Source organism: Etheostoma cragini, chromosome 2 (assembly GCF_013103735.1).
Source record: "Etheostoma cragini isolate CJK2018 chromosome 2, CSU_Ecrag_1.0, whole genome shotgun sequence".
In the NCBI taxonomy this organism is placed as follows: Eukaryota; Metazoa; Chordata; class Actinopteri; order Perciformes; family Percidae; genus Etheostoma; species Etheostoma cragini.
In genome coordinates, this window is record NC_048408.1 from 3761010 (window position 1) to 3782474 (window position 21465).

Below are 21465 nucleotides of genomic sequence, written 5' to 3' on the forward strand. Positions count from 1 at the left end.
TCAGGCATGCAATCATAGAAGATACCTTACCAGGAGAGAATGCATGCATTCCTGGGAACATGAAGGCTGGAGCTGGGAATGACGTCACACCCGAGTTGAATGCCTTCCATTTAAAATTTGTATTTTTCATTATGGGGTTAGCTCTAGCCCCACCAGTTAGTGCAACAGCACACTAGACCTGCTACTAATAATAATAATAATAATAATTATAATAACCTTTTAGTAACACTTGAAAATATATGTTTTTCTCACCTACATTTTTACCCTTAAAAAAGTGCTGCTGTTTCCACATACTTTGGCCCTCTGTGATGACCCTGAGTTCATTGGGAAGTTAACACTCTCAACGTGTTATTTCTAGTGTGACACTAGGCCTTACTGACACAGAGCTACAGAGGTTAGAACACAGAATTTCTATTTCCGTCCAAGTAAATCATCTGAAAAATTAATAAAAAGCACTACTGTAAGCATATTATAGGGGCTATATACTAAAATAGTACTCTAGCCTCATGTCTGAACTTAGAACAGAAAAAATCCAGAAAAAAATGACTTTTAAAATGGATTTTGTATGAATGTATTTCTACAGATGTGTCTGTGCGTTTGTCTTATTTCTTATTTCTAAAAAAGCCAAAAAAGTGCTAAATACAAAACTTCTGAAATACAAAAACACATCCACATCACTCACAGATATGTCTGAAAGAAGTACATACATAGATTTATAGAAATAAGTAATCATAATTTTATGAAATGGTGAAATGCCATCAGACGTCCATATTTCTGCCTTCAAACTGCTGTAAGAGAACACAGGAACAGTTTATGTTGGCCATGTTTGGTATCAATCAACTCGTCTTCTTATTGCCTACACAGGGATGCCAGTTTTATGACCTTATCTTCTAATTCGTGGGCTCCACTGTCAATCTTTCCCAGGTGGGCCCAATGGCGACTGTGCGATATCATTGGCTTAGCTTGAGGGTATCTCTTGATAGGCTGATGCTATTGGCTGGTAACAATGTTCATTGCAAACTGCAGAAGCCACAGATTGTAATGGTGTGTCGACCTTCGTTTTAGCCCGCACAGGGAAAAAGTTACAAGCTATAGAAACCGAGAAATGATGCAATATCTAGATTTCTGAACGTCGAAACTTGGCCAGAAACTACAAGATTGTGAGGGGACCAGATAATTATGGATTACAAGGCTTGGATATTCTAATACCTTAGGGTGTTTTCGATGTAGGAAACTAAGGTTTTTGGCGATCTTTCACCGCTGTGATTAAAGACACGAGGAGACATGTAGGAAACACACACTCGATTAGACTCAAATCTTTCTGTGTTTCTTTACTTCAGAACATGATTATCACCGTTGTGAATCACCTAATTGCTTCGTGTTTGGGCTCGATGGAATCAGGAGACTTTAAGCTTTCAAATGATGTATGGCATGAGCGTGTTTATGACGGTTTAATGCTTACAATTTAGGAAAGAAGTCAGCACTTCCGAAAAACGGCAAGTTTATTTACCGTGCACGGGAACCGTCCGCCCAAGAAGTGTAACTACTGTTTTTATCAACATGGACCCTATTTTCATATGCTATTGTGTCTAAGTGATTGATGATAACAGGAAGCTTCGAGATTGGTCTAATATTAAACGAGATCTCTGCAGTTGGCAGTGGAGAAACAAGCTACATTGTATAATTTTATTTTATTTATTTAATAATTTATCGATCCCCAGTGGGGAAATTACAATTAACGTTCTGTTAGCAATCACTACACACAGGTCTGATGTACACACACATAGTCAGGACCAATCCATGGACAAATGGAGAGATGTCAGAGTAAGCAGGCTGCCAGTGCTGGACCAGCACCCTGAGCGGTTGGGAGGGGGGGAGGCACGGTGCCTTGCTCAAGAGCATTTGGCAGTGCCCAGGAGGTGAAGTGGCATCTCTACAGCTACCAAACCCCACTCTGCACGGGGACTTGAACCAGCAACCCTCAGGTTCATAACCCAACTTGCTACAGGCTGAGCTGCTGCCACCCAAAATAAGTTAACAGGGTAATTTTCCACCTTTAAAAAAGTGCTTGTTTTGCCACTGACCAGCTCAGATTATTATTGTAAGTGTCTGACAACATTTTGGAAAGGATTTCTAATGGGGTCGACCTTTCTGTTGAAGGGAAAGATCCTTTTGTTTAAACATAAAAATATCAGTGAAATGGTGTTCGCCAAACCCACCAGACTCCATGCAAATAAACAGTAATTTTAACATTGTAAAATACACTTCAATCATAGTCAACAGAAAATTAAACAAAAATAAAAATGAAACAATGAAAAGCAGTTTTGGGTCTTCTTTCTACTTGTCCAACCATAACAATGACATGTGAAAATGTGTTGGCTCTATGCACATACACGTTTTTTTTTTTAAATGGAGTCTGGTGGGTTCAGCTAGTGACTTCTGAGCTTTTTCTGGTTAAAAAGAAAGGTCTTAAAGAGGTTTTTAAAGGTCTGTCTCTGAAGGGATCCTTTCCACAATGTTGACAATTTCCCTATTTACTTCTATTGTAGCTTGTTTTGCCGCTGCTGACTGCAGCAACCTCACTTTTTACTGGACCAATGTCAAAGATGTTTGTTCCCATCAGTCAGTTAGACACAAAAACATAGGGAAATAGGGTTGAAAAAACGTTTACCCTTTAAATTTACTTTTTTAGGGTATTTGCATGAAACTGATCATCATGCATTTTAACATCAAAATGTTCAGATCAATCCAAATCTGTCCCAGACTAACGGGTAAAGAGATAGCTGAAACGTTTTGAAAGTCCTCAAATCTCTTTCAAAAACTAACCTTAACTTATGATGTCTGTTTAACCCTTGTTTTGTCTTCCTGTCGGCCGTACAACTTTTAGTTTTTCTGGGTCAAAAATTCAACATTTAGTTATTGTTTTTTAAGACTTTTCTTGTCAAATTTATTCGAATTTTTTGTTGCTTTTTTGTCTGTTTTTTGACACATTTCCCAACCAGTTTTTGTCAGTGTTTTTGCAGCTATTTCCAACATTTGTCAAAGTTTTCAAAGTTTTTTTTGTCCTAGTTCTTAGATGGAAAGTTTTTGTAAAACGGGTGAATTTTGAGCCAAGGACAACAGGCGCGTTAAGTTGCACAATTTCCCCATCTCTGCCGTGTCGAAGCTGCTGCCCTGCACCCGTATCACTTCCTGCTTTCAGCCCCACCACCACCCCAGGAGTCACCTGCAGACGTCGGACAGGGGGAAGCTACCTTATCATCGCTCCACAGCCCAGAGTCTGGCCAAACATTATGTTCTGCTGATATAATAAACAATTCAAACTGTAAGTATGGATATTTGTGCTCCACCTGCTTGTATTGAAGTGACGGGATATATTAAATACTTTTTCATTACTCTACCCAGGCTGTCAGAGAGTCACAGCTCTATTGAGCCATTTATGCATCCTCTCAGCTCTCAGTAGTGACGACTTGGGGAACTTCTTTTGTGACCTAATTACAACATTGACCCTGTTCAGCATTTTGGTCAACTGCTGTTGTTTTTAAATGTGCTATAGAAATAAAATTGACGTTGACATTGACAACTAGTATAGAGATGAAATTGTTCAAAATGTACTAATTGATTTTCAGAAACATTAACCCTATTTAGACTACTTTTCTCCTATTAACCTTTGCCAGTTAACTAAAAGAAAAGATTTCTACAGCTAAGCCATCTACTTGTCTCTTAGACCCGATCCCAACGATGCTCCTTAAAGAAGTTTTACCCTTGGTTAATTCTTCTTCACTGCGTTGCTAGATATGATCAATACGTCTCTATTAACAAGTTATGCACCACAGTCATTTAAAGTACTTGTGATAAAACCTCTTCTGAAAAAAAACACCCCCAATCCGGAGGTCTTAGCCAACTATAGAATTATATTTACTCTTCCCTTTTTCTCCAAGATCCTTGAGAAGGTAGTCGCTGGTCAGTTATTTCTGCATGACAATTGTTTATTTGAGGATTTTCAGTCGGAATTTAGAGCGCATAATAGCGTACAAATTGCACTGGTGAAATTAGCAAATGACATTCTACCTGCTTCAGACAAAGAACTTGTCTCCCTACTTGTCTTACTAGATCTTTGTGCTACATTCAACACTATTGACCATAGTATGCATGGTACTACAGAGACTCAAACATTTAATTGGCATGTAAGGAACCACACTAAGCTGGAGGATTTAGTCGAACGATGAATCCTCCATGCACACTAAAGTTAGCCATGGTGTTCCACAGGGCTCACAGAGTTTCTTGGATTGTGGTGGCACCTGGATCGTTAAGCTGGTTCTGCTCAACGCCCTGTGCTACTACCATTTTTATCATTAGTCATAGTTCTATTATCTTTACTGTTACTACAATTGACACTGTTCATCATTTCATTCCATTGTACCCATTGGTCGGCAATGTAATGATCTAAATAAATCAATAAACTAAATGATTGACTAATTGTTAAGTAATTTTGCTTTGATGGGGGGTTAAGCACAGAACAGGACTTCACACAAATTGGCAGTTTCATTGAACCCCCCAGACAACCTTGCGGCAAATAACCTCGATAGTTTTTTGGTTTTCATTTGAATGCCTACAAACGGATTGGTGTTTCAGTAACTTGGTAGGAAGTTCTGGCTTCAACAGGCTGACAGTTAGCAGGGGATACAAGTCAGCACTTCCAAGTCTAAGGCTTTGGTCTCTGCCACTGGAGTTTGTTCACTGGCCTGAGCATTTTCTTACTGACTTCTTTACGTGTTGCCCTCAATTGCATCACGGTGGCCTCTCTTGACACATCAATATAAAAATAAAAAAATAAAAAAACTGGGATGATCATTCTAATGCTTGAGTCTGTAAAGAATGTATAAAGACTCCATCCCTCCATCCACCTCTGTCCACTTATCCGGTGTCGGGTTGCGAGGGCAGCAGCTCCAGAAGGGGACCCCAAACTTCCCTTTCCTGAGCCACATTAACGAGCTCCAACTGGGGAATCCCGAGGCGTCCACCTAGTCCTGGGTCTTCTCCGAGGCCTACTCCCAGCTGGATGTGCCTGGAACACCTTCTACCTACGGAGGCGCCCAGGAGACATCCTTACCAGATGCCCGAACAACCTCGACTGGCTCCTTTCGACGCGGAAAGCAGCTTGGAGTAGAGCAGTGGCTCTACTCCAAGCTCCTCACGGATGACTCAGCTTCTCACCCTATCTCTAAAGGACACACCAGCCCTCCTCCTGAGGAAACACATTTTGGCCGCCTATACCCTGTATAAAGACTGAAAACTTTTATTCTCAAGTAAGAGAGCACCATGTGCTGCGCCAACAGGCTCGTGAAACAGACTTGTGAGTGTGCAGCATAGGGAGCTCTCGACTCTTGGTTTCCATGTCCATCTTCCTCTTTATATATCCTTCTTACACATACACACACATACACACACATACACACACACACATACACACACACACACACACAGTCTGTGTCTGTCTTTTTCATTGAGTCAGAAAAAAATATTTTACATTTTTTGTCTGTCTTTGTGTGTGTGTGTGTGTGTGTGTGTGTGCGTCTTAATGCTAGGGATAATAATTGATTTGACAGAGTCTAGGAGTTTGGTGTCAGATAAAATGAATATGGCTGAATGGACCCATGCACACACATGCACACGGACACTGCGGGGTTAAATAGTTATTTGAGCTTACCCTCATCCTTACCGACACCTGACACGCAAACACACACACACACACACACAATTATAGGTACTGTAGCTAAAAGCAAATACACATGCAGACGTAAAAAGGCTATTATCTTGAAAAGCTAAACCTGATGTAATGATTTATCTACCCTTAATCAGAAGTTTGTTGTATGCAGCATGTGTTTACCTAGCGTGGCAAGATAAAGGTTAACAAAAGGTATATTCAATCTTCATCCACAATAGGTTGCTCAGAAATTGGAACTTTCCAAAGATACTCTGGAAATCATTTCAATACCAAAATTCCCAAATGACAAAAACAATAGTCTGTGCCTCCAGTGTTAAGTCTAAACATGTGCATCAGATCCGAGAGCCAAGCGAGTAATTAGAATAAGTAAGTGCATGCATAATGAATGAGTTTTTCAACCTGTTTTCTGTGATTAGTTTAATTGTGTATCGCATGTAAACAATATTGCTAAGTGTGGACAAATTTGAAAGAGGATAAAAAAGTTTTGTGATTACAAGGTCAACTTTCAACTTCATTCAGCTGTTTGGCAAAACAAGACTACATCCTACCTAAACAAAAGAGCTCCCAAAACAACATATGTGATAGTTGAAGAGTACAAGTGACAGGCAAACATCGTGAACAAGTTTGCGTTGTAAATCGTCTAAACCCAACACAGACAAAGACAATCTCTTGTTGTGTGCTACATGTGTGAAAGAGAACGTCCGCTCCTCGGTCGTATATATCTTGTAAGTCCCCTGTGTTTGTTCAGCCTGTTCTCATGAACAATACGTTCAAAAAGCTATGAAAAGTTAAGCACTATAATTCGTAAGATTTCAACATTTTACTTTTTGCTGTGTGCACCACAATGACCGCTGCTGTATAACAACCCGGCTGGCCGCATATGGAGCAGGTCATGGTGGATGGGTTGACATTTAAACACAGGACTTTCATGCCATGGACCGGAGTTTGCCTCTCAGTGACTTGTGTGTTCCTTAAGAGTGTTTTTATTCAAAACAACAATCTGTCACTCACAAATTTCCATTGGACTCCATTATAGACAGAATCCCAGCTGAGATAAATTGCCTTGTTTTTTTAAACCAGGGCAGCAGTTTCCAGATTACAAAAAGGGTTGTTTAATGTTTTCTTAGTTAGTTTTTTTTAAATAATATTAGATTAGTGAAAAAAATGTGCCTTTGGAACATTGGATGAATGGTTGCTGATAATGGGAAATGTAGATATTGCATTAAAGATCAGCCCCCCACCCAGATCAGCTGGTATCCTGTCTATAATGGAGTGAAATGGAAATTTGTAAGTGACCCCAAACTTTTGACCGATAGTGTATCTATTCATTTTCAAAAACTTTTTGTTGACTAAACTTAACCGTGTTGAGTCTGTCGAAATGACCAGCCCTGTACCCCGTTCAAAGTCACCTATTCTCGGGTTACTGAACCACCAGCTACCGCTGACCTGACCCAGCATCATGCGGAGCACCATGCTGGACACCATGCGGAGCATTGTAGTGGCTAAACACATCTACTAACTGCGGCTGATACAACCGAGCTGTTGTCTCTAGCAGCGTAAACAGCTTCAAGCTCCGCTTGGCGTCATGGAGCTTATAGCCGATGTCACGTAACAAGCCGCCGGTCTCCTAGTTTGATACAATATCGAACATACAGGCGTGCATACATTTCATACAATATCATGAGAATGTTTTTTTTAACATTAGTTTTTGGGCCCCTATTTGACAGGACAGCTGAAGACATGAAAGGGGAGAGTGGAAGGGCATGACATGCAGCAAACTGGAGTCGAGGAGTAAACCTCTACACAAGGGCGCCCGCTCTACCGACCAAGCCATCTGGGCGCCCTGCTTTAGTTTAACACATCAATCCACGCCAATCTCCTCCCTACCTGAACTTTCTTGCTCTTTATACTCCGTCACCTGACTTGCTGCTTTGTTCCAATCATAATACCACGGCCACTAGAGGTTGCCGCAACAAATATAAATATGGGTTGGAAAAGCATCCTTGCACAAACTACCTTTTCAGCCCTTTTCTGGAGGAGGACGGCCTTATGAGAACACGTCACTTTGACCCTTTTCAATTTTCAACAAGTTGCTCAAGTTGATTTGAGTTTTTTCTTCAACTGTGCTGTTTTCCTGACTACTGTAAAACAAAATGTATGTAGCTTTTGCAGTCTCTTTAACGCATAAAGACATGAATGAAGACACACACTAGGATGTCACAATTTATCTCTGATCCCCCATACTATTAAGCCTGCCAGATGTAAATTGCTGGGATAAAGCCTGACATCTGGTGCGTCTCTCACATGCCAGATGTCTCTTCCCTCTCACTGCCTCCACTATCGGGGTATAGCGCCGCCCAGGACAGTTATTTAGAGAAGTACAATTAGGCCAGAGCCTTTTTGCATTATCCCAGAATAGCACTCCAACATGAATAACATTTTTAATGATATAAAAAATATTACATACTTGTTTTTTTACTTATTAATATTTAATGTTTATAATTAAGTTAAAGCAACTTTAGCACTATTGATCAAGGGCAGATTAGTCAACTACTGAAAAATGGTTGGAGTTGTACTCTATTTGACTTTTTGTCAACAAACCCAAACAGACCCAATCCAACAGTGTCCTATTTCATCTTTGAGTACTACAGATTTTCCAACCTATTAATTGGGAGAATACACACCAACTAATGCCAAAATCAGAGGATTTCCTCACTCATACCAAGTGATTAAAATATGAGGTTGTTTCTTGGCAGAGTACTTTCTTTATTGAAGCTAATGTTTTCTTTATTGCTGTGGAGAGATTTTTGTGAATAGAAATAAAATCATGTTGAGGTAAAATGAAAGTTTGAGATCTTTTTGGTTTATCTTGAGTAATACATTGGACACTTAGATTAACTTTCTCTGTGGCTTAACAAACTTGTAACCCCATCCCTATAAAATAGTGCTTTTTAAAAAAGTTCAATATTGCTGTTGTCCCAAAAGTGTATTTAAAGACATGGGGCTCTTTGAAGATTTAATATAGACCTTAGTGGCCCCCTAATACTGTATCTGAAGTCTCTTTATATATGCCTTAGTGGTCCCCTAATACTTTATCTGAAGTCTCTTTTATATAGACCTTAGTGGTCCCCTAATACTGTATCTGAAGTCTCTTTATATAGACCTTAGTGGTCCCCTATACTGTATCTGAGGTCTTTTTTATATAGACCTTAGTGTTCCCCTAATACTGTATCTGAAGTCTCTTTATATAGACCTTAGTGGTCCCCTAATACTGTATCTGAAGTCTCTTTTATATAGACCTTAGTGGTCCCCTAATACTGTATCTGAGGTCTCTTTCATATAGACCTTAGTGGTCCCCTAATACTGTATCCAAAGTCTCTTTTATATAGACCTTAGTGGTCCCCTAATACTGTATCCGAAGTCTCTTTTATATAGACCTTAGTGGTCCCCTAATACTGTATCTGAAGTCTCTTTTATATAGACCTCAGTGGTCCCCTAACACTGTATCTGAAGTCTCTTTTATATAGACCTCAGTGGTCCCCTAACACTGTATCTGAAGTCTCTTTTATATAGACCTTAGTGGTCCCCTAATACTGTATCCGAAGTCTCCTTTATATAGATCTTAGTGGTCCCCTAATACTGTATCCGAAGTCTCTTTTATATAGACCTTAGTGGTCCCTAATACTGTATCTGAAGTCTCTTTTATATAGACCTCAGTGGTCCCCTAACACTGTATCTGAAGTCTCTTTTATTTAGACCTCAGTGGTCCCCTAATACTGTATCCGAAGTCTCTTTTATTTAGACCTTAGTGATTAGAATTACAGCCACCCGACTCAGTCCCACAATGAGCTTTCCGTAGTATATGCCATTTCTAAGTCTTTATCTTTTGAGGAGGAGATGTAGGGGCGGGGTGCAAGTTGGATGCTCAGGGTGTGGCCTTGACCAACTGCCACTTTGCTCCTTATGACCTCATGAGGGACAAGAGTAAAGATCGGCCCATTTTCTCAAAGGCAGAGCAGGATACCCAAGGCTCGGTTTACTCCTAGCACCATTCTAGCCACTTGGAGACCATGCGCAGACTGGGGGAACTCATAATAATGTTAAAAAACTCATAAAATGAACTTTTCATGCCATGGGACCTTTAAATACGTTGTCAGTGACATTTTTACGGATACTTTCACTGTTAAAATCTTTATGTCTTGCCAGATACGTTAATTCAACAATCAATCAACATTCTTTTGTTACTTTACAAGAAAACGTAATGCACTTGGCAGTGAGTTTACTTCCACACCTATTAGCTGCTCATTGATAGAAAATGAACTGAACAGTTCCTAAAACTGTTTCATGCACATCAAACTGTACATGGAAAAATTAACTGAACTTAGGAAGAATGTAACCTGTTACACGCCCCCAACCACGTGATCATAACACAGACCCCGTTTGATACTTTTTTTTTTTTTTTTTTTAATCATTTTCAACCTTTTAAAAATCCTTTGAGGAAGCCTGGACACAAATATATTCTTCGGCCATGAATTATTAAAGGTGGTCGCAATATGACCAAGGACTACTCCCCCCCTCTCCACTGTGCCAACACTCTCCCAGCCTGCCTGTGAGCCCAGAGGTCTGTTCAGTGGCCCGTAGTACCAGCAGAATACTGTGGTTGTACCCGGCAGCTCCCAGTGTGAACGCATGAAAGCGTGAGAATGTGAAGCGGGCAGTTCTAAATCCGAGCATGGATCTCAGCTCACGTCCCCTTAATAAATAGATTAAAACCATCCCTCTCTCACACACACTGACACACACAAGCGTACAGATGCAGATTGAGGCTGCTGTGGTGCTGTCACTGCCTTCTCTTCTCTCCCCAAGCTCCTCTCTTGCCTCCATGTCCATTTGTCCATCTTTCATTTGTTCCCTGCAGATATTTCCATTGGTCACTCTTGTTCTCTCTTTCTTGTTCTTTCTACATTCTGTCTATGTCGATCATCCCGCCGCTCACTGTTTCTATCTCTATCTCTCGCTCTGTGTTTGCTTCTCTCTGTCTCTCTCTTGGTGACATGGTTCAGTAGAGCGTATTCTCACTGGCCACAAGAACATTTCAGTGGTCCAGGGAATTCTGACCCGTGCACGCACACACACACACACACACACACACACACAAACAAACAAACACGTGAAAGAAAAACAAACTTGGATGTGCCACTGTCAGTGTCACCTCTGCCATAGGCACATCCAAGTTTCTTTTTCTTTCTTCTGTGTGTGTGTGTGTGTGTGTGTGTGTGTGTCTGTGTGTGTGTCTGTGTGTGTGTTAGAGCTGCAAAGATTAATGTATTAGTTAATCGCCAACTATTTTGATAATTGATTAATCCTTCTGAGTCATATTTTATAAAAGAAAAGTGAAATTCCCTTCTTTTACTCCTCTATGACAGTAAACTGGTTGAGGTGTTGTGTGTGTATGTATGGGTGTGTGAGTGCAGTTCCATCAGTAGTTTTTTGGGAGGCAGCTTACTTAAGTTTATTACATCATTATGTAAATGCGATCAGGAGAGCAGCCTTATCTTTTCCGATTGGCTGCTGTTTCACATCCCTCTGTGTGTGAATGTGTGTGTGTGTGTGTGTGTGTGTGTGTGTGTGTGTGTGGTTTCAAAATGAGACAATCAATAATTGTTCCCTGTGTGTCTGTCTCTCATCGTGTCCATTGAGTGGTGATGTCAAAACGTCCCTAATTCTATGCATCCTCCCTCTGTGTGTGTGTGTGTGTGTGTGTGTGTGTGCGTGTGTGCTTGCGACAGTTAGTGAGTTGTTTTTTTGGAGTGGACAGTAAATTGTGGCCAGAAACAAACCCAAATGTTCATAAATATACCACAACCTAATTGACCTGTATGAGTTTTAAATAATTCTTCAACTATTATCATATATATGTATCTATATATATAAATCTATATCTATATCTATAGATATATATATATATATATATATATATATATATTAGTATGAAAGACATTGGCATTTAAGCTGTCCAAGACTCCAAGAAAAATACACTATTTTTGAGGCCCCCAATTATATTGGCTTTAATAGAAAATAGAAAATAGTAGGAATTGTCAAACTATTATTTCCAAAGTTAAGAATGAACTTTGATACTTGTATTTTCAGCCAACACAGACAAGCCATCCTCAAGTGCTATTCATAAGACTGCAGCTACCTTCAAGGACACGCTTCTGGAAACTTTTAGAAAATATAATTACTCAGCTTACAAAATAATTAAAAATAAATAGAAAAACGACTGGCTCTTTTTAGTATTATTTGTTATGTACTCTTAATGCTGCTTTGTTGTAAACAATGTTGTTCCCTTTTTTGTTATTGAGTGTGTTGAGACACACATTATGGGGTAAACATGTCTTGATTTGACTTTAACCAACAATTTTACAGCAATGAGAGACCACAGTCACGAAAACAGATTTTGGAGTGTATACAAAATTAACATTAACACTACCATGTGTAATCAGTCAAATTACAACAATAAAAGTTTGTAAAAAAAGGACATTTTGTGAATTTCAAGGCATGTCCACATGTGCCCTTTATGTGTGCTTATTTGAGTGTTGTTTCCCCAAAACTGTATCTTCTTCTGTGTTTATCAGCTCTCCTCTGAAGAAATGCCCTGCTGTGTGTTTGCATGCGTGTGTTTACGTGTGCACATGAGAGTGCGCGGGTCATCTGTGTTGATGAGATATTCTTTAAGTGCCAAACCATGAAATATCAATTATGCAAACGTCTTGTTTTTATTTGGCCGTCCGAAAGTCACCCAAAGCGGCTGGGAGAATGCCGACAGAGCAGCATAATGACGCCGAGAGCCGATTAACAGGCAGTATTACAATGGTTTCAAATGCCAAGCAGAGTGGCACGGATATGAAAACATGCACGCTCCGTTATCAAGACCCTCTGTGGCCTGCACAAACCCCACACTGCTAATTTTGTAATTGTTCTTTTGTAATTAACAACTGGCATTGTCCTCTAATAAACATGTGGTCTACTGTCTTCAACATAGAACTCAAACAGATGTGGATAATTTATGCCATATTTATTTATCTTCTTTATTAAAGCTGCAAGTATTTCCAGGGATTTGTTTCCTCCTGCTTATGAAGGAACAGCCTTTGAAACAGTTCGGACTGCTGAGGGATCTTAAAAACATGACACCTTTTGTCTCGTGCAAAGAGCCAAAAGTAAGAATTTCCACAGAAGGAAGGTTTGCTGCTAGTTGTATTCGTACTGTACACTGCACTGTAATAGAATTTGTACAATCCATTTAAACAATCTTTGTAACCTAATCACATTTTTATTAATGTCCGTAAATACATTTTTTTCATTTATGTCTTATTGGACATCTGTTACTTATTTACTTCACACACTCATTGACTTGCTCTTTTCTTACTCTAATTTTGTCTTGAATGTGACTGTGAGTAACTGCAACTGAATAATTTCCCTAAGCAGATCAATAACATATTCTTATTCTGATATTGATTCGGAGTATTGGTCTGAGGTGCTAGAAGTGAGAGGAAGTGGAAGGGTCCCCTTTAACCTCATTTCATCGGACATGTTGGTCCAAAGATAAACAAAATCAATAGACTCATTCTCACTTCTCCTTTCATACATGCTCAGGGTCAATTTAGAAAAACGGAAACACCTTGCCTACTCGTTCTTATTTCTATCATAACCCAAATATTAATCACGTTTACGAAATCACTTTTGGTTAATTATTTTTTACTCTGGTCTTAATTCTCTGTTCTCTATTCAGTTGTTTTATATTTTTTTGGTACGAGTAAATACAAAAATCATGTGGAAGTGATTATTTTGTAATTACAGTTATATTTATTCAGTATTATAAAATAATAGTACCACGTCCACTATTAATTATACAGCCTATTCAGGAAAAGATAATTTCTCTTTCAGAGCATGTTTTTTTTGTTCTTCAAAATACAATTAGTACAATTAGGATTATTGTGTATATATGTTATACAACAGTGTAACATTATTTGACATACAATACATACCTTTTTTTAATACTTTTTATTGATCCCCCAATTTGGATTACAATTTCTAACAGTTTGTTAGAAATCTCTGCACACAGGCCTAAAACAAACATACACACACACACACACACACACACTCAGTTCATGCAGAAATGAGAGATGTCAGAGTGAGTGGGCTACTGCGACCCCCCAATCATGTAATTAATGCAATCACATCTTACGTGGGTAAATGTCAGAACTTTTCTTATGTTTAGCTCTCAATCCATTTTGTAAAAATGAAATATATTTGAATTGCTGGTAGAGGCGGTCCAATCCAACCCACAGCACATGTACAACAGCAGAACCCGAGGACAGGCATGGGGTTTAACCAGGTCACACTCACTGGATAGAACTTTTGATCATATAAGATTCTTTGGACTGAAGATGTTCAGATATCATTTTTTGCCCTACCAATACCAAGTCCAATACCTGAAGTTGCGTACTGATCCGATTATACGCATGATATAAAATGGGGATGTGACCCCACCCAGTAATCAAAACGGGCGAGGGCAACCCATCCAAAAAACGATTATAATTTCCTTGCCATAAATAAAGACATTTGCACCATACATTGATGTAGAAAATGCACAAATTGTTAGAGAAATTGAAAAGGAAGTCTTTCTATTTTACTCAAAAGTGAAGATCTCAAATCAAAAATGTGCTATGATTTCTATCTTTAGTGTACGACGAGTGGCTCAGGTTAAACTCTTTATAAAACACAAACAAACACCAAAAATCAATCCTGTATAACTTTCTTTTATTATCCAGTTTGACAATCAGTTATGATGGAAAAAAATAAAATAAAGGTACATTAAAGTAGATTTTCTCAGGGTCTACATTAGGTCGTAACAGATCGGTGCATACACTACAGGACTTGCTGATACTGATACCAGCATTTTAGGCATCGGAACATCTCTGCTTTGGACCACTCTGAATAAGATCTCCACTATTTAAATGGATGAAACAAGGGTCCTATCAATATCAATAGTTAATGCAAAAAATGTTCAAATGATCGAGAATTACCCAGAGCGAGAGCCCTTGCTGTTGTCTTCCCTCATATGTTGCCTGTGCTTTCAGAAAGGTGTCTCTCTCTCTCTCCCCCTCCCAACACCTGGACACAGAACACACTCACTCCAATCCACTAATTAACATGAAATGGAATCATTATCTCACCGCTCCAGCACAAACCAAACTGGCTTTGAAAAGAAAGTTCCCATTCCAAAAAACATTTATGACCTACCACATAAAGGTTACACTAATAATGTAGTGCTATGTTGCCATCCTGTGGAGTTCAGAGGAGGAAAACACACACCGTACCGCATCTGTTCATGCTGGACCAGATGAGAACATGAATTTCTCAAGACTGGTCTGTTCTCAGAGCCACAGTATGTGTGTATACAAGGCGACATATTCTTCACTCTCTATTTTACACATCTTCAATCTGCCATGCCAAGAGATTTAAAGCATTGATTGAGTCTTTCAAATAGAATATCAAACGGCTCTGTGAACAGCATATAGAAAGCCTTCACTTGTACTGTACAAAGACAAACACAAACATGACAAACATGGAGTAGAGGTTATCCATTGGGGACAGTCTTTTAGAATCCAAACGTGTGGTGGGATAGTCTCAACAGAAAGAAATCATCCGGTAGAGTAATGAAAACGTTCACAAAAACCATCTCTAGTGGTATCTAAACGTAGTTAGTTTCACTTACATGCTGAGGTTTTGATATGTATATATATATATATATATATATATATATATATATATATATATACATATATGCCAATCTAAGACAATACAGGTGACCTGAATTTTGTTTGTGATGTTCAAAGTCCTGTTTACAATGGATAATCCAGAGCTGTTGAACGTTTCACTGCTGCTACTTTCTACTGATGGAATAGTGTTTACAGCAACATGTGTGGATTGTCTAGAGAAACTGGGGCATTGTTCCAGCAAAGACACCACATTTTTAATGCTCTGAGAAGCATGAACAAAATTCATGGCAATGTGAGAGGGGTACACCTGTATCTACATACCGTACTGCAATGTCATAGAATGTGTCATGTTGCATTAGGCAACAAATGAGTTTGACCGGTGTCACTTTTTGATGCTTTGGGTGGTGTCACTTTTTAATGCTTTGGGTGGTGTCACTTTTTGATGCTTTGGGTCGGGACCCTTGGCCTCAGTATTGACGAGTTGGGAGTGAGATTGGGTTGGGAGAGAGAATGCGGAGAGACAGTTTTCACCGCCCAGACCGCAGAACGAGTTTCATTAATGCACCGTGAGAATAAAAACTTGACTGGTGACATCCAAGTTTGCATTATTTTGTTTTCATTAAAAGGTGACTTAGAAGAGCTGACTTTTAACCATTTTAATTGTCTCACTGAATTATCTGCATTATGTGAATTATGAGAGCAAAGTCAATCACACTAATCGGTCACATTTCACCACAACTCGAATTACACAGTATTGAAATCCATTCTCATATAGCATTATGATAATTATGATAAGGTATAGCATCCTTTCTTTTACTATACTAATGGTGCCATTTGGGAACTGTGTGTGTGTGTCTGTGCGTGTGGGAGTGTTCTGGTATTCATGTGTGTGTGTGTGTGAGTGTGAGTGTGTGTGTGTGTGTGTGTGTGTGTGTGGGGGGGGATTGGGGGTGCCCCTATAAATAGTATATAGGGGCAGATGACAGAGACTTGAACTTCAAGCTTCTGGCAGGATGAAACCTTCCCATTGTGGACACAGTTCATAGGCGGCCTCCTTTGAACTCATTTAGAGACAGAACATGCCAGAATGGTTTGAAGAGGCTGTGTCATTTCAAAGGCTATACATTTGGCCTTCTTCTTCCTGAATTTGAAAGACACAATCAGTGTATTTGCCATTGCATGTTGCTGTAATGCATTCATAGTGTCCTCATCAACTCAGTAAGTCTCAACGTATGAAATGGTCACTGGCCAATACATCACATAAAAAGTAGCAAGAAAAGAGCCAATTCAATGGAAGTAATGGAAGCCAAGCATCCATTCAACTGTTCTTGTTAGCGTCCAGGACAGACACACAAACACACCATGAACGAAAAATGAAAGTTTGACTTTTTCTTGCAAAGTTATCCCTTTGTATTCTCATCAAAACCCTATCCTCTCTCTTTGTAACTTATGCTTGTTTTATACAAGAAAGTAAAGCCTCCTAAAAGCCATTCATCTGAAACCAATCATTTCTTCTGCTGTTTTCTACAAACAAAAAATAAAATGTTGTATGTAAAAGGTCAATATATTTACCTTTGGGCCACTTTCAGTTGCGTGTGGCTTGGATTTCTGTAACAGTTTTCAACTGTTATCAAAGTCGAATCTTGTCCAAATAATGCTTTGTCAAAGGCTTAATTGCTGTTTTTTTGCATCCATGTGCTTCAGAGCCATTCTTTAATGGCACTTTATATCCTGGCACCTCAGCGGCCCATTGTGACTGTGGATCAGACACTTGGCTTTGAATCGGCATCAAAAAGCGCAATCTCCTTCTCTAAAAGTCAAGCCATTTCAAAGAGAACTGCTTCTCTAAGTGCCATATGGAATGCTACTGGCTTTTCTGTGGAAATGTTGGCAGGAAATATTGTCAAAGAAAGCATGGTTCGTTTTAACTATGGCTTACCATGTGAGCCACATCAAAACCATATCTGGGTTTTCCATCATCTCTGTGTTGCCAAGCTGGCACTTCAGGACAGCATTGTATGTCTACATATCACAAAAAAGTCTGCTTTTGTGACTTACATCAAAGCAGTCCCACTCTTCGCCCCCCAAAACCAAGGAGTTTTAATGACAACTTTCTTGTTAGTGTGGAGCAGTGCCACATTGAGACTCTGTAATTACTAATAGCAGGTACAGAGTTCCAAGGCATGATTCCCTGCCAATCTCACAGGCAACTCTCTGAGCACTGTGCGCCGTATCACACAGGCTTCTCATTTCCGATTCACATCAAAGTCACCAATCCCTGCTTCTTCCCCCAAAAGATGAAAAAAATATATTTTACTGTGGTGAGTTTTGAATTAGCTATGGCTTGAATAAAGACATTTATCAAAACATTTTAACCACTGAGTAGAAATTTGAACCAGATCAAAAACAGCTCAGCGTTTGGCTGCCTTGGTATCCATTATGTGAGCAATGTGTTACACTCTCACTGCTGAAATCAAAGCTTTTTCTTCTTTGCTCCAATATGCATCCAGTATGAACAGAAAGCCATGCACAGGTTGTTGTTTTGTGTGTGTGTGTGTGTCTCTGTGTTTGTTTGTGTGTGTGTGCTTAAACAGTGTGACAGTTTTTAGATTGACAAATATTAGGCATGTTCTAATGAAATCTACATATATATTGTCTGACTAAAACACATGGAGAGGTGATTTTCTGAACAATTACATGTGCAAATGTGCACCTTGGTTTCTTAATCCTCCATTTTTATTTTCTCACTCTTAAATCCAGTGCTCCAAAACATTGTTTTCTGCACTTCCTGTGCCATGTTTTAACTCCCTCAGAGCAAATAATATTCTAATAGATGCTGGATGGTTGGATAACAACCACTGCTTGTAGGAAGCTTATCATGAGAAAACAATGCAAAAAAAGTTTTCTTATCTGTGTGTGTGTGTGTGTGTGTGTGTGTATGTGTGTGTGTGTGTGTTATTCAAAAGTTATCAAGCATCACCAGTCATTTTCATGCAGGCCCATTGGCCCCAGTGAGTGACCATTGTTTTGAGAAATGAAATTGCTCCCTGTCTTTATGCTTCCCTTTGTGCACACCTCAAGGACAAATAGTATCTATTGGAGGCTGCTGTTTTGTCGTTTACACACGCGCGCACACACACACACACACACACACACACACACACTCTTCAGGTTACATGCTTTTATTAATCACTGTGCATGTGGAGTCTTTTGGGATGTTGTGTTTTGCCAAATCACGGTTTTGACTACTTTTCCCCTATGGAACAGATTCAGATCAGGCAGGAGACGGTTTATTGTGAAGGACCCACTGTAATCCTTGTTATAAAACAAAGGCACTACTGTAAGAAGCTTGTATTTCAGGCATAACTGGAATACTGTTGAATTAGTATGTCAGTAGTATGGTAGGCTGATGGAAACATGTCCCATTTAACAGTGCCAATCGCAGACACAACCTCAACCAAGAGATTCTGCATGACTCCAAAATTTTAAAAAAAACTCGGGAGAACTAAGGCAGACGCAATGGCCAAAGACATGCTTGCTCCAGAGGCAGTGGCTCATGTTTTCAACGTCTTAACATCAGGCAAATCCCTCCCATTCTTCATCAAGAAGGATGCATCAAATAAAGGGAACAGGAAGATGTTTCACATTTCTGTACAGTCCTTCAGGCCAGAAGGATCTGCAACAAACTGATTGATTTGGGAGAGAATGCAGATGTGTCAGCTGGTGGGACTTTAGATTTCCTACAATGATGCCTTGAAGATATATCACATAGTGTAGACAATGCTAATTACAATGATAGAATCCACAACTCATTCTTCACCAACCTGAAGTAAAGCAAAAAGATCTTCTGCAACGGAACGTCCATGCTCACCGTTGTAGTAAAGATCCCTATGTTTCATTTTATTTTGACACTTGCTTTCCTCACCTGCCTTACTTCCTGTACCTGACTTCCTTTTGTTCTTCTTTCCTCATCTCTGATTGGTTCGTGCTTCCACCCTGTCACCCCTAATTTGCTGATTGAGTTTATAGTTAATGTGGCTGAGTGGGACTAAGTATACACGTGGGCGGCTATTTTCAGAAATAACATCTTGCACAGCTGTCACTTTACAGATAAGTGTTCGGTTACACCTACCCGTGTATATATGCTGTCAATGCCATCAAGAGCACGCCAAACCTGTAGGTGGCCGTGTGACAAGAAGCTCAAACGCACGTTAGCCAATCAGAATCATTTCCTCTCTCTTCTCTTCCTCACTTCCTCGGCTGCCTACACCTCCGGTTGGTTCAGTGTACATGCAAGTATGCAACTGAAGATTTAAAAGATCTCCACTCTTGCTGGAGTTTTTAGAAAGACTCGTTTTTAGAGGCCAATTCTCCATGTGCGGGTAAACGAAGGCCACAAATGAAGGGAAAATGTCTCAGTTTTACAAAATAACCATGTACGTGTAAAGAGGACCTGGACCTTTTTCCAGGACTTTGTGGGTGTGGTGACTGAGTGACTGACATCTGAAAAGGCAGATCAATGAATGGAACTCCAAAATCTGATCTACACCCAAGTAATGCTGTAAGTAAAAGTTGAAGATGATGTTATCACATGAAGCAATCTTATATAAGCGTGCAAAAGGTTGCATAACCCCCTATTTGTCAACCGCTTGCAAACTGTGTGTCCACAATTGAGTCAATTTTAATCCAGAGTTCGCTTTTGCAAACTGTCAATCTGTGAAGTTGTTTGACTGAGTGTGCTTCCCCTCATTAAAACCCATTGGAATCACACCTTCCTCTCTGCTAAAGCAGACTTAGCCCAGAGTGGATCTGAAAAGCATGCTAGTGTTTTCTGAAGAGGATTTTTCCTCTTACCAAGAAGTGAGAATTTAAGTGTGGGGTGCTGAAAAAAAAAGAAAAGAAAAAGGAAAACTAGGTCACCATTTTTACTACGATCTCTTGGTGTTGCTGAGCAGCTTTACACCCCCTGTTGTGACGTTGAAACCGGCAATTGGCCGAAAGCTGGGGGGGCGCCTTGCAGGTGTTGGAGACGCTGGTATTGGATGATTCCGTTGGACAGGATGTGATTGGAGGGGAAGCAGGAAGGGGATGGGGGTGTGGTTGCAGAGTGGGGTAAGGCAGGGGTGATGCTCCCCTCCCACTGAGTTGCTATGGCACCCTGCGGAGTGTGTTGGGGGTGTAGGAGAGGGAGTGTGTATGTGTGTAACTGTGAGAATGAAGGAATAGAATCTGAAAAAATAGGAATGCAGCTTGAATTGTGCTGACAGGAGAGACAAAGTGATTGGATGAGAGAAAAACAGAACAGAGGGATTGGAGAAAGAGAGAAAAATGAGGGTGAATGGGCCAATCCCGTCTTTGGTAGCAGCAGGAGGTGTTTGTGTGTGTGTAAGTGTGTGTGTGTGTGTGTGTGTGTGTGTGTGGGTGCATGAAATCCTGTGAAGTAGAGAATATATCAATCTTTGTGCAGACCCTGATAGAAACTACTCAACATTCATGTTTTGCCAAAAATATGCCCCTGAAGCCTTGCTTCTGCCTCCAAAAACACTCAACAGTGTGATCTATAATGAAAAGGACAATTTCTGCACAGCAGTGTGTGTCCAAGGCCTCCCCAGACTACACACGGATAAATGTGAGACAGTAACGGGCCACACCTCAGCCCGGTATTAAACCACATGAAGTGCTCATATTCAGTCTCGATGCTCTTTCTTTCAGGTCGGGGCGCTGGGTGTGTGTGTAGCACATGCATGCTTTTGTGTGTGTGGAAAACCCAAGTTTGCACCCATCACAGACCTGTGTGTTTGTTTTTAAAAATGTCCTACCCATGATCTTAGCCTCACCTTAACAAAGTGTTTTGGACTATATCCACACAACTATGTTTTTTTTTTGTTTTGTTCAAGATCATTTTCAGGGCTTTAATTTTAGGGATAACGTAAAGAGAGAGAGAGAGAGAGAGAG

The 21465-nt window shown here is 39.9% G+C and overlaps 1 long non-coding RNA gene across 1 annotated transcript; it reads right to left on the reverse strand.

Moving 5' to 3' along the window:
* Positions 1-7511: 7511 nt before the first annotated feature.
* On the reverse strand, positions 7512-15769 carry LOC117936755. The gene is made up of 3 exons (XR_004655013.1): positions 15758-15769; positions 13407-13411; positions 7512-7574 (listed from the first exon to the last, which is right to left on the reverse strand). It is a non-coding gene; the product is annotated as an uncharacterized LOC117936755 (long non-coding RNA).
* Positions 15770-21465: the final 5696 nt, after the last annotated feature.